Raw genomic sequence first — 11725 nt, 5'->3', positions numbered from 1 at the left:
ATGTATATGTATATAGCATGAATGTAAGAGTATATATACATATAAACATGTACATGAAATCATGATTTTATGAATGAAAAAATATGTTTTTCAAACATAAATATGTAGATCCAATTTTGCACATTGATTATTAATAAAAAAATATAAACAAATGATTAACAACAAATATGGATATATAAAAAACGTTGATCAAATCATTCGATGAAATTTATAAAATATATAAAACAATTTTTTATTTTCTCTGTTGGGTCTTTATAGTATACATAGTTTCTCGGTTAACCTTTATTATATGTACATACATAGATACATATGTAGGTAAGAATGTTTTAATTTGCTATTTCTTTTATACCTATTGGTTTTCTGTGGTTATGCTATTTTTTTTTTCTATTTTTAACTCTTTATTAATAACATATTGAACGTTTTTGAAACATACATATCCATGTAAATGATTATGAAATAAATATACATAATTATTAAATGAATATGCTTATTTATATCTGTACATATGTATGTATACTAATGTACATATGTACTTAAAAAATAAATATTGTACTTCTTAATAAAACGTGCAATTTATTTAACTAACAAATTTCATCTTTACAATGTATAAACAATTAATTTAAAAACTAAAAAACTCTATTCACTAATTCAATAAATAAAAGTTATGTTAAATACTAAAATTTTCAAGAAAGGGCTAAAATAGAAAGAAATGCTTACTTCGGTCGAAGCCGAAGTTCACATTTCCTTGCAGTTAAATGAATGTGGATGTGGTAGTTGACCAATCATAAGGCCATTTTCGTATACGAAATAACAGTGTGGGGCAAACTCTCATTTTCCATAGCACGCGTGCATAAGGTAGGAAATTTTGCCGCAGCGCCTTAGAAGCCCTCTCATTTGCTCTCATTTTGACTCATTTGACAGCCCAAATTTAAAAATCAAAATGTTTCCACTGAGAAAAATTTGTTCAGAAATTGGGTTGGAAAAAGTTTTCTTAAGGGGTTATATATCTTTTTTATTTTCAAAAAATCGAAAATTTTTGTATTTTTTTATCTTGAAATACAACTTCTTGAAAACATTTTCCCAAATTTTCATAGAGATTGGAGCAGTAGAAAAAAAGTTACAGCGCTCCTTACCGCGCGCCTTGTCGCGGCCTTGAACTGAACTTGAAACTTTAAGCGCGAATATCTCGAAATGGTGTTTCTTGAAAAATGACTTTGCGGTGACATGGATTGGCGGAAAACTACTGAACCGATTTCTTTCAAATTTTTTTTTAAATGTTCGTAATGAAATGAATTCTGTGCTTGAACGATCGACTTTTTACGCAAAAACTTTTTTTTCGCCGAAATGAATTTTTTAGTGAAATTTTTAGAGACCAAAAAGTTTATTTTTAGCATAAAACGTTCCCGTATGCATAAAAAAAAAAAATTTTTAATCGATCGTTCAAGCACAAGGAATTACACTAAACTAATGAAATTTTTTACTTTTATGGTTTCAGTTGACCTGTTCGACCTGGGGAACTGTCACCGCAAGGCTCTAAAAAAAGCCTCTAAGGGAAACAGCCACCCCTTTAAAACAATTAAATATTTTTCCACCAAATTTTGCACAAACATTGTTAATAAAGTGTACTATCAAAAAATTAAAACATCCGTGTAATTAAATAATTGCTACATACCTAAAAAAAAATCCGAACTTTCCTCTTCTTCGACAAAGAAGGTATATAACCCCTTAATGAAGAATATAGATAGGTAAACGTAATTTTTCATTTTATTAAGAAATGTTGGTAGCAAAGCTTTTTATACCCTTGCAGAGGGTATTATAATTTTAAAAAGTATCCTATAAAGTATATATATTCTTAATCAGGATCACCTTCTGAGTTGATATGAGCATGTCCGTCTGTCTGTCTGTCGGTTTCTACGCAAACTAGTCTCTCAGTTTTAAAGCTATCGACTTGAAACTTTTCACACATCCTTCTTTCCTTTGCACGCAGTCTATAAGTCGAAACGACCGGGATCGGCTATATCCTATAGCTGCCATATAACTAATTGATCGGAAATGGTATAACTTTGGTGTATTTGGGATAGAGAGTTCAAATTTTACATGAGAGCTATTTTTGGCAAAATAATACGACATGCAAAATTTTGTAAGCCATATAACTGAACGGAAATGGTTTTTGGTAGAAATACCAACTTTGGTGTTTTTGAAGATAGAAGTTAGGGACTTTTTTTTAGATTTATTTATTTATTTATGAAGATCTACCAAGTAATTTAAAATTAGAAGGTAGAGGTAAGGTTGAGAAATAGAAACGGAGGCATTCAGCTCGGTTTTTTACAATAATTACATGCGTGCTATTTTATATGTACATTTTGGCTAAATTAGAATTATCCTAAATGATGTGATATACGTTTGTATTTTTTAGAAATATTATTATTTTTAATATGTTTGGTAATGTGGGGTTTGAGATGGATTCTAGTGGATTGGTATTTTTAAAAATCCGTTGCCTTTGGTAGTTTAGTGACCTGCAGTTAGTCAGTAAGTGATTAATTGATAAGGCTTCGTTGGTATCATTGCAGAACGGACAGGTCCTGGTTACAGTTGGGTCCATATAGTTGGTATGTGTAATTTTTGTGTGTCCAAGCCTGAGCCTTGTTATTATTATCTGTTCTCTACGTGAGATCGATGAGTGAATGTTTTTGGTAATTTGGTGGCAGTTGAGTTGTGGGTGAATAATTTCTTGGTACCAGCGTGAAGTTTTGGATATGTTTGATTGTATTTTCGAGAGATATGTATTTTTAATATATTTTAGTATGTTCTGCGTGCTTAAGTTTTCCATGGTTGTGAGTGGTTGTCTTGTAGCTTTTTTTCTAGGGCATCTGCAATTTCGTTTCCAGGTATTCCCACGTGACCGGGGATCCAAAGTAGTTTAAATTTATTATTGTTATTTTGTCGAAGATTACGAGCCTTTGAGATATAGTGTTTGCTGTTATTAGTGTTTTTAATTGTGTTTTAATTTTTATGGCAGAGAGTGAGTTTGAGCATATTTTATTTTAATCTGATAATCTCAGGAGGGTTACTTTTTTGTCGAATTTATTTAGCGGTGTGTTTATTTTAGAGGGCTTGTGTTCCAGGGCGGTGTGGTTTTTGTAAGTGGTGTAAATTGCTTAAATGGCAGTTGGTGGACTTGTGAGTATTCTATAGTGCGATCTATTGTTGATTTGTATTGTGGGCGTTTAGGCGGGCAATATGCTTTTAAAATTTTAAATATTGGGGAGGCTTTGGCGTTAACTAGGAACCTCATGATTTTTGACGTAAGGAACTCTCGTCTGTCTTCTAAGGCGTATGCATTTGCTTCGTACAGTATGTTGTTTGTGGGGGTGGTTCTGAAGGCTCCGAGGGCAGTTCTAAAGGCTGTGTTAATTGTTGTCTTTACTTTGCACAGTATTGTGTACGGGCAGTAGCCGTAGATTGGAAGACCGTAGTCTGCTTTTGAGACGATGGTTGCTTTTGTTACGTTTAGGAGCGTAGGGGTAATGCAGTTGAACTTTGAGTTTGAGAGACATTTTATTACGTTAATATACTGTTTGAGGTTGTTGTTTAGTAGTTCTGTGTGAGTATTCCATCAGTATTTGTTATTGAAGTGGAGACCAAGGATTTTTAATGATGTTACTTCTTGCATTTGCGTGTTTCCTGTTGTTATGGTGCAGTTACATTTATGTTTTCTGCAAACGTAGAGGTGTTTGCATTTTGTGGTAGATAACATGGCTCCTGAGTATTCTGCCCAGTATGTAATAGTGGATATTATCGGATTTAGGTTTAGAGTTATGTTTTTTTTGTTTTTTAGTTTTAGGATGATGTTGAAGTCATCTGCGTATGCGCTTAGGCTGATGTTCGGATGAAGTGTGAGCTTTCTGATCGTGAGTTATATGCGGTCACAAACAGGATCACGGAGAGTGGGGAGCCTTGAGGAATGCCGTTTTGCATTGGATGAAAGGAGGAGGTTTCAGAGTCAATGCGCACGAGTAGTTTTCTATTTGTCATGTAGTTTCTTAGGTAGTTAATAATTTTTGGGCCAGTTTTCCAGGTAACAAGTTGGTCAAGTATTGAGTGGATGCCATTTCTAACAAAGGCCTTTGCAAAGTCTAGTGATATAATAGATGCGTGGTTTCTTCTTGAGAGAGCTTGTGCTAAAAAATGGTCTATGAGTAGTAGACTGTCTATAGCCGATTTCCCTTTTCTAAAGCCAGTTTGACTGTTATGGATTAGTTTGTCGTTTAATACAAACCACCACAGTCGTTTGGCTATAATTTTGTCTAGAATTCTTGAAATGAGTTTAGTGAGATTGGACGGTATAAACTCATACCGTCCATACAAGTGGTTTTGTCTGAGTTAGGTTTTAAAATTGGTACTATTAGGCTATTTTTTGTAGGTTTGTGGGATATAGCTGTTGAGGATTGGGTTTTGTAGGCTTATAATTCTATTTTTTGTTGTATTATCTATGTTTTTGATCATAGCGTAGTTTATTCTGTCCAGTCCGGGTGTATTTCCTTTTAGTGTGTTTAATGCTGCTGAGAATTTTATTGAAGTTATGGGCTTTTCTATTTCTTTTGCTCTATTGCAGGGAGTGTATGATAGGTTGTTTGAGTTAATGATTGAAGTTTGTTTTTGGTTTATGTATGATGTGTTGAAGTTTGCGTCGGATGAAGTTTCTGAAAAATGTTACAAAATAAATTTGCGATTTCTAGTATGTGGGTGTTGTTTTGATTTGTGGTTGCGTTTAATATGCAGTGTATGTGTTTTTTTCGGGTTGAGTCCGCAAAAGCGTCGGATGTTACTCCAGATTGTTTTTGGCGGTGTTTTGGGTGAGATTTGTGTAGTAAAATTATTTATACTTCGTTTTTTTTCTTGTTTTAATGTTAGTCTAAAAAGGGCGTCAGCTTTTTTGTACTTTAGAATGTTTTTTGTCGATATGTTTCTTTTTAAATCGTTCCATTTTTTCATTTTGTCGTCTCTCAATTGGCTAAGTTTGCTATTCCACCATGGTACATTTTGGGCTTTTTTGTAGGGTGTGTCTGGGGTATTGCCTTATGCGCGCTGGAGAGGATGATTGTGTGAATTGTTGCGGCTTCCTTGTTTATGTTTGTGCTTGGTTTTCTCTGTGCGGAGTATACTTCGGTGAGCTTGCAGAATTTTGGCCAGTTTGCTTTTGTTCTCTGCTCTGTTCTTTTATAACTGCTGCTACAAGTGTTAAGTGCTTTCAGAATCGCTTATGTTAATGTGTTTGTTTTTTTTTGACTTTTTGGTTGGATAGTTTTGGTATGTTTTAGGTTGGTCGCTAGTGTCTTATTTTTGTCCCTTTGAAAAATTCGTAGTTTTAGGTCTTGGGACCTTTCGCATGCTATGTTGTCTTTTGAAGTGTTGGGGAGGTCGATATCCATGTTGGAGACATCAGTATTTTGGTGCGCGGGTGAAGTTAGTGGTGTTGTGATGTTTGCAATTGGAGTAGGTGTGTGATGGTCATTAGGGAGGTCATGATATGATGTTTATTTTCTTTGATGTTGTATCTATGATGTCGGCTTGTCTTTATTTTGGTTTGTGTATTGGGGAGTGAGTGTTGTTATTTTGTTTGTTGTTGTTTTGTCGGTGTGTTGTTTAGATACAATAGATGCAAAGCTGGTGCTAAGCTGTTTAGAGATGTTTAGAGTTTTGAGTTCGGTAGCATTTACTTCCATGTCTGTAATGTTTTGCAGTCTAAGTAACTTAGTGCCTATAAGGTGTTCTTAGTTTTAACCAGCAAGTAACCCGCCCGAGTATTATTGCATGACTCCACTATTTATTTATAAATAGTGCAAAATCTCCGCATGCAAAATCTATGGCTTTTTTAATTATGAAGGGTGAAACATGTTCGAAAGACTTATTGTCAGCTCTGTTTTTCACTATATATTTTGGTTCGGCAAGATGTTTATGGTATATGGATGTATTAACTATGTCAGGTGGTTTATCCATTGTTGTTGGTTTTTGTCGAATTCAGTTTAATACACTTATTTGTTTTTTTTTTCTGAGGTTTATTGTTGGTGTTGTTGGGGATTTGTGCTACTGAAGTTCAGGGGAGACACGTCTTATCTCAAAGAGGTATTAGATATTTTATTGTAATTAATTGGTTTTATTATGATATTCTCATAAGGATCGGCCAAACATATCCGATGTTTGCGATATATATCAGATTTTAACTGCAAGGGTATCAGGGTAGGGTATATCAACTTCGGCTCCGCCCGAAGCTAGCTTTTCTTTCTTGTTTTTATTTGATATCAGTTTATTTTGTGTATATGTACATAATTTCATTCAAATTCAATTAATTTAAATGAATTTAATCATTCAATCATGATACAAAAATAATTAATATATGCAAGGCTTATGTATTTTTTTGCGTTTATTAAGCTTTTTTCAGGCGGAGCTGCAGTTTATATACGTTTTAGTAAAGATTTAATATAGCACGCAAATATCGGAAACAGTCCGCCTGTTTCTTTTTTCGAGTTTAATTTTTGGAGTTTGAGTTTGAGAAAAGTTCCAAGTTTCTACCTTAAAAATTAAGAAAGTTGGGTAATTTCCGATTGGTTAATTGTATGGCATCTATTGGATATAGACGCCCGATCCTTTCTCGAATCTGGTAAGACGTTATAAGAACTATCGCCAAAAATACATAGAATGCATAGAAAATCCAAACTAAAATCCAAATCCGATCCATCAGTTATATGGCAGCTCTAGGATGTATAGTCTGGCGATGGCGGTAACGAACAAAATATGGAAATATAGAAGATTACATTTACCCTATTTCTGACAGGCGATTAACACAGTCAGAAAAAATACCTAAAATATGACCACTAACTCGAAAACACAACCACAAATTATCTTTTCTTTCTTGATTAATCTAACAATAAGCAACAATAAAAAAGCTGGTTTTGGACTGGTGGTTTTTGGACGTTTGTCCATGGGAGCTCAAAGGGTGGAATGAAATTATACTTGGATGTTTTAGCTGACAGAAAATGTTAACCAAAATATATCTCCTTATCGAACTCATTACAGTTCACACGCAGTCAAGAACTCTACCGCTTCGTGATAAAAAATTACAGCTTCTGAACATTAGTTGCTTTTAGTACATTCCTTTGTTTCAAATATACGCTATATGGATTTTATAATCTAAGCTTCAATATCGAATGTCCAATATTTATGAAATTGCGCTGAAGAAACTGTTTTAGTTTTCTTTTTTCATGCAAAGGATCTTGTGTGTTTGTCGCCGCTAGTTACCGTCACCATTTTCTTACCTCAACTAAACTATAATATTTTAACAAAGGGTGCAAAATTCCATAATACTGCTTTTCACAACATCCGTCTCCAATATGAATTGGTTTGACTGGAGCAAACCACTTTTTACATTTGGTCAAAGTTGGTAAGAATTCTCGAATTAATCGTAGTAAAAATAAATTTTTTGATGCTGCACAGTGAAATATGGCTTTCTTGAGTCTTATGGCTTAAAATAGTGGAACCCATTTTTTTTGGGTCTTCTTTTAAAGGTGACAGTTAAGGGTTCAAGATAGTCGGGACCAGTATATGTAATGTTTCTGGCTCAGTTTTATTTTAAAAAACGGTTTTTTTTTTTTGCAATATTGACATTAGTATTTGACGCTCTTTATATGTGATCGTAAAATAATTACCCAGAATTGACGAAAAATTTCGTCGAAATTTAATTAACCAGAATTGACGAAAAATTTCGTTAATTACTTACTCATTACCATGTTGGACATGGTAAAAGCTGATGATCAAATGTGCTAAAATGTGCCCTTTTGGCAACATAACTGGCTAGCGATGTTGGTAAAAATGATGCGTAATCGTAATGGGGTACTTTTGGATAATAAAGCATTCTTTTTTAATGAACTTTTGTATCAGGGAATATTTCTGATTTCGAAATTGACCATAGTGTAACTTCCGCCCTTATTGGTTATATTCCTTGGTATAATACCTCACCCTTTTGTAAATGGACTTGGACTGACTGGTCCCTTTGCAAGCAAAGGTCGCAGCAAAGGTTGTCCTCTTTTAAAAACCGTGGTGCTTTGTGATGCTATCCACATACTTTGTGGATCGTATTTGCTAAATTTTGTAGTCCCGGTACCTTTTTAAGCTGTATTTAGTAATCTAGGTACCCAATGCCATTCACTTTCTTTATAAAATGCTTCTTAGTATTTAGTTTTTGAAGCGAATATACAAAACTGCGTCTTGGAGTTCTAACGTTGAAATCGAAAGGAGTTCCAGAGGGGCACATTTTGTCTTGCCTTCTACAAATGTTACCTTTATGTGGTCAGGAGATATAATTCTCTAACAGGCCATAGTCAAAAATGCTCCTTTCTTCATATGTTTTGCATTGAAACCTATCCAATAATCATTAGATCTTTCAACATACCAAATGAATCAAATACAGACATAGTGATTCTTACAATTGCCTTTCATGGAAATTCTTTTAGCTGCAAGTATATTTTTATGAACTTCATTAAGCTTGTTGAATACTAATTTGCTGAATACCGTTATTGAAAATTATACAAATCGGATTGAAGTGGATTGGGCACTAAAGCCTTTATATTGAAGACAAAAGCTAATGTCATCATCGTACATGCCCTCGGTCATCTACGCCTCTTAGCTTTGTGATGAATGCAGGAATGCTAGCTGGTGTACTAATTGGTGCATGAGTCATTTCCTCAATTCTGAAAGACCGAGAAAAAAAAATAGATCAGTACCAGTGTACTGTTTCCTTAAAGTTTCCTTTAAGTTTCCTTAAAAGAAGCAAGTGGTTAACAGAATCAAATGCTTTACTTAAGTTAGTGTCAATGAAATCTGTTTGTAAGCCACTCCGGAATCTACCATTGATTAAAGAAGTTAGCTTTAACAAGTGGTAGTGAGGCGGCGCGTCATGAAATCATTCTGGCAAGGAGAAATTATTTCGCTACAAATATGTGGATTAAAACAAGAAAGGAAAGCTAACTTCGGGCGGAGCCGAAGTTTGTATACCCTTGCAGATTAGATTGTAGATTGTATACCCTTTATTCCTATACATCTTTTAAATTAGACATACATATCTACCCTTTTTCGTCTGGCCTTTTTAGAATGGTGGGAGTGACTGTTACAGTCATAAAAATTACAACAGAGTTTACATTCTTAAATTTGCAACCCTTTACTTTTTGATAACACTAAAGACATCCATGGGATTATCCCATTTTAACCTGGTTAACAGGTAAAATTTGGTAGACCGTCATTTGGTTTATTTTCAATGAACACGTGCAAGGGGTCAGAATTTTTTAAAAGACCTTAATTTCGCAACCCTTTACGCAGGTATGAGTGCAATTTATAGAATGGCTTCTTACTGTACAATATCAGGTAATACTTTTTTTGATTGGTCGAATCGGAAGAAAAGCGCTACAATTTAAGACTCAAATGATTGAAAAACACCTAAATTGCACAACAGGTAGCCCAGGTACAAAAAAAGAAAAATCCATTTTTATTGCCTTTTTTAAAAAGGGTAATCTAGGGAACCTTTAAAGGGTCAAAGGATAATTCTTTTTTGTTTGGATATTACCTAGCTTGGCTATATATTTAGAAATCCTTTAATCCCTAGATCAGTCAATGAAAAAAATTTACCGAGTGATGACGTTACTCTGTCAGTCAGTATTTTTACAAGTGCAAAAATTTTAAAGAGAGCGGAAGTATTTTTTCGACGTCGCGGAAGTATTTTTTAAAAGTGCCAAATTTAAAGTGTGATAAAGTGGAAAAAAATTAAAGTATTTTTACAAGTGATACAAAATTAATAGTACGTTAATATCGTGCTTAAAAACACAAACTTTGGTAAGTATATTAACTTTTTAATTCTTTAAAATCTTATACCCGTGGACGGCATTCCATGTCGGTGATTTTATATGCATTCCATAACATTCCATAACTTTCATTTTTTTCATACAGGACTATAAAAAATGCCACGCGTATCACGGTTATCCCAGGAACAACGCCGCCAAGCTGCTTTAAACCGCAGCAGAGCCCGCTATGAACGGAATGCGTCCCAAATAAGAGCTCGGAACTCTGAACATATCGCTAATGTTCGAGACAATAACCCTAACGTACGGGAGGAAAGTCGTGTTCAGGATTCCATTGCACGCGCGCAGCGGAGAAGAAGCGAAAGGGTTCGCAACCTTGAACGGATTCGGGACGCACAAGCGCATTCAACTCGTCGGGAGGACTCTGACGAGCGCCGACAAGAGCAGTTGCGAAACACTGCTGAGCATGCGTCTCGGAGGACTAATCCAGAAATCCGTTCTGTAGAGCGTATTCAGGATGCTGCAAGGCATTCAAATCGTCGACAGGACCAGGACTATCGTGTCTCAGAGCGGACTCGGGATATGGAGGCACGCGCAACCCGTCGACAAGACTCTGAGGAGCGAAGACAAGAGCAGTTGCGAAACACTGCTGAGCATGCGTCTCGGAGGACTAACCCAGTAATCCGTTCTGCGGAGCGTATTCAGGATGCTGCAAGGCATTCAAATCGTCGACAGGACCAGGACTATCGTGTCTCAGAGCGGACTCGGGATATGGAGGCACGCGCAACCCGTCGACAGGACTCTGAGGAGCGAAGACAAGAGCAGTTGCGAAACACTGCTGAGCATGCGTCTCGGAGGACTAACCCAGTAATCCGTTCTGCGGAGCGTATTCAGGATGCTGCAAGGCATTCAAATCGTCGACAGGACCAGGACTATCGTGTCTCAGAGCGGACTCGGGATATGGAGGCACGCGCAACCCGTCGACAGGACTCTGAGGAGCGAAGACAAGAGCAGTTGCGAAACACTGCTCAACACTCTACTCGGAGGACTATTCCGGAGTTTCGCATTCCTGAACGCATTCGGGACATGGATGCACATGCGATCCGTCGAGAGGACCCCGAGGAGCGACGACGAGAGCAGTTGCGAAACACTGCTGAGCACTCTACTCGGAGGACTATTCCGGAGTTTCGCATTCCTGAACGCATTCGGGACATGGATGCACATGCGATCCGTCGAGAGGACCCCGAGGAGCGACGACGAGAGCAGTTGCGAAACACTGCTGAGCACTCTACTCGGAGGACTATTCCGGAGTTTCGCATTCCTGAACGCATTCGGGACATGGATGCACACGCGATCCGTCGAGAGGACCCCGAGGAGAGGCGACGAGAGCAGGTGCAAAATACTGCTGAGCATGCCTCCCGGAGGACGAATCCGACATTTCGAATTTCAGAGCGGATTCGGGACGCCGCAGCGCGAGCTGCTCATCGCGAGGACTCAGAGGAACGAGCCAGAGAACAGGAAAGGAATACTGAAGAGCATCGACAGCGACGAAGGGATTCTGAGGAAAGACAGCGAGAACGGCATAGGGACGCCAATAACCGGAGAGCAACCAGGAGAAATCCCATAGCAAGAACACAGGAGCAACGGATAAACACATCACAACGCCGGGAAACACGACAACAGCGGAGGATTCGGGAAGAACAAATTCGGCAAATGGCAGAGGATCGATTAATAAACTTCAGGATGGACCCCCAAAATCGACTGGATGCCTCCCAAAGGCAGTCGCAACGCAATATGGACGCAAGAGCTCAACTTTCGGAGGACGAACTGGATCAGGAACGAGAACAACAGCGAAATAGGATTCGAGCAACAGCAAG

At 36.9% G+C, this 11725-nt stretch overlaps 1 long non-coding RNA gene across 2 annotated transcripts in view; it reads right to left on the bottom strand.

Moving 5' to 3' along the window:
• Window positions 1–7591: 7591 nt before the first annotated feature.
• Window positions 7592–11725, bottom strand: part of LOC138926163 (uncharacterized) — a 53095-nt gene continuing 48961 nt past the window's right edge. The window contains exons 2-3 of one of the 2 annotated variants that reach the window (XR_011442535.1): window positions 8484–8747; window positions 7592–8417 (exon numbers count right to left, since the gene is read on the bottom strand). This is a non-coding gene — a long non-coding RNA (uncharacterized lncRNA). Of the gene's footprint in view, window positions 8748–11725 lie in introns of both variants that reach the window. The other variant, XR_011442536.1, reaches the window with a different exon arrangement.

This window comes from Drosophila bipectinata, chromosome 2R (assembly GCF_030179905.1).
Source record: "Drosophila bipectinata strain 14024-0381.07 chromosome 2R, DbipHiC1v2, whole genome shotgun sequence".
Taxonomy (NCBI): domain Eukaryota; kingdom Metazoa; phylum Arthropoda; class Insecta; order Diptera; family Drosophilidae; genus Drosophila; species Drosophila bipectinata.
The sequence above is the reverse complement of the archived record's forward strand: the minus strand, read 5'-3'. Positions and strand labels throughout refer to the sequence as shown.